The following is a 2,556-nucleotide window of genomic DNA, read 5'->3' as shown; positions in this document are numbered from 1 at the left end:
CTCAAAGCTGTGGAATTTTACAAACTTCCTGCCCACTTCAGTAGAAAGGGATTTGGTTTTGTCTGATCAGTGATTTTGAGATGTGTTGAAAACCAGACATAGCAAACATATCAAGGTTGTTCCTAACTGGATGCTTTTGTATGTTCACCATGACAGTTTTTTTAATGGTAGGTGGTGGCCACATTAATTTATCTTTGCCTTGACATGATATTCAGGTTTGTAGCCAATATCTGAAAATACCTAGGAGGGGTTCAAAAACATTCAGTGTGTAAAATCTATTATTGTTGGTGAAAAATAGCAATCTTCCTTAATTTGTTTCATCCTTAATGGGAAAAATCAGTATAACACATTGTGTATCTGTAAGTGAAACCACTTGTTATTTTGGTGGCATTGTTGATCAGCTTCTTTACAAATATTTATTAAACCTCACTTTATCCTGTAAAAAAAACATGAAAGTCTAATAATTTGATATGTCGTCTGCGACCCAAAACCGATGTCACTGGAAATGTGTACGAGCCTGAGCACACACACAACAAATTATGTTTATGTTCACTAAAGTGTGTATACATTATCTTTAAATCAGTCATAATTACACTTCATCTGCTAAGCACTCAGGATTATGTGCATGGGTTGCATTATCGTAATTTTCCACTGTTCAAACTGCCAATTAGACCTTGAACCAATTGAGCTTCAAGAGCCTTCCAATGAGCAACAGTAAACCTGTTCACACAAAGAACAGGTTTACTTCAATAACAAGTCCAGTGTGGCTGAAGACAATAAAATCCTATGTAATAAGTGATATAATGATAAATTACCGTATATTGTCAATTCCAAGCCAATTACTAAATGGATAGAATCAAAAGTTGTTCTGAATGGCCACAAAGCCCAGCAATACAATAGGGAGGTTTTGATAGAAATGTGACTAAGCAATTGAAAACTTGATGTGGATAAAAAATGTTGCAAACCCAAACAAACCAAAGGATAATATAAACAGGAGACAATACTCTACAAAGTTATAGAAAAACAAAACACAGCCACTAAAAATTGTAAAATAAAATAAAACATCCTAATGTTTCCTAGAAACACAGTAGTTGGCTTTGGCTAATCACAAGATTTTGAAGAGTTAAAGCATAGACTTGCAAGTTCAAGACACCTAGGGTGGTTTGGAAGAACAGATTTGTTTTGTGGCAAGACTAGGTTAAAATCAAGAATATTGGGCAATTTAAATTTCTAGACCCAATTAAGTTGCTCCACAGCGCCACCCTGGGAATTTCACCCAGAGAATATTATCTCTTTTTTTTTAAAGCACACAGGTTCGGTTATGCATGAATTAAAACATCTGAGGCAATTTCAAATACACAAAAAGCTATTTATTAAATTCTTTTAAAACCAGTTCTTAACAAAAAAACTAAGGAAAGACAGAAAAAAAAACTATAGTAGCTGAGGTCACCGGCAGAAGGGGCCACTATAGGGACGGCATCCACCAAACACAGCAAACAAAAAAACCGTAAAAGCACCAGACGCAGTGAGACAACCCAAACTCAGGAATCACGGCACAAAAAAGAGGGAGACACCGTCACCACACCAGCACCGCCACCGGGCCTCAGCAACTGCAAACAACAGAAAAACAGTTAACCAAATACAACAACCTTATACTTAATACAACAAAAGAAAAACAATATCAGCCCAAATAAATAAACAATTATCTAAAGGAACCAAAGGGCTGGAAACTAAATAAACAAATAGAAAATCCAAGTTGAATATTAAGATCCGGTGTGGCTCTGGTCACGCCACTGCAGGAAGCGAGCTCGGCGCGCCGATGCCACACCCCAAACACCGCTCCAATTAAGGCGTATAGGCGCCACCACAGTCCAAGTTTGACTGATGACGTGCAAAATCCGGGATCCAAAAGAGCAGCAATGGTTCGAATATGGGGAAACCTAGGAAAGTTAATCATTTTAGGCAGAACTGCAACAAACTGGAGCTTCCAATGAGCGTTATTTACCTGTCAATCCAGGCAAAAACGCACACACACACTCGCTGAACGAGGAAGCAGAGGAGAGCAGCACAATAGCGTTTCACCTACAATCATACTTAAATTTAGATTTTCTAACAAAGATCAGCAATAGTGCAGGGAGAGAGGAAACCTACCACCAGGGAATCAAAACAGCATGCACCACACTGGCGATATGTTGCCTTTTCTTCCGCTGGAACCCAAGAGACGCGGGCCACACAGTGGATGATGAGGAAGACACATGTCTGACTGGGCACAGCGGCCGCTTATATACCCCGCCCACTTTACCCAACCGGAGCGTCACACCTGGAAACTATTTGTATATTTCTATACCACTACAGTTTCATGAATTGCTTTTCATTTGTTAGTTTGTATTCTGTTGTGAGATATACTTCCCATTTTATTCTAACAATTTTGTACTGTTTTGTGTTTTATTTACGTCCTTTTACAGCAGCTACATTTGGGGATGTGAATCTTGTCAGCTTTTGTCTAGTGATGTCTAAGTTATGTTAGTTATTGTTTATCTGATTTACCTGCTCTCT

The 2,556-nt window shown here is 38.5% G+C and overlaps 1 long non-coding RNA gene across 1 annotated transcript; it reads right to left on the bottom strand.

Annotated features, from left to right (window-relative positions):
* Positions 1–1,351: 1,351 nt before the first annotated feature.
* On the bottom strand, positions 1,352–2,346 carry LOC116714063 (uncharacterized). The gene is made up of 3 exons (XR_004337991.1): positions 2,152–2,346; positions 2,006–2,082; positions 1,352–1,940 (listed from the first exon to the last, which is right to left on the bottom strand). It is a non-coding gene; the product is annotated as an uncharacterized LOC116714063 (long non-coding RNA).
* Positions 2,347–2,556: the final 210 nt, after the last annotated feature.

Source organism: Xiphophorus hellerii, chromosome 23 (genome assembly GCF_003331165.1).
Source record: "Xiphophorus hellerii strain 12219 chromosome 23, Xiphophorus_hellerii-4.1, whole genome shotgun sequence".
NCBI classification, from domain to species: Eukaryota; Metazoa; Chordata; class Actinopteri; order Cyprinodontiformes; family Poeciliidae; genus Xiphophorus; species Xiphophorus hellerii.
Note: the sequence above shows the minus strand (reverse complement) of the source record. Positions and strands in the feature narration are given on the sequence as shown.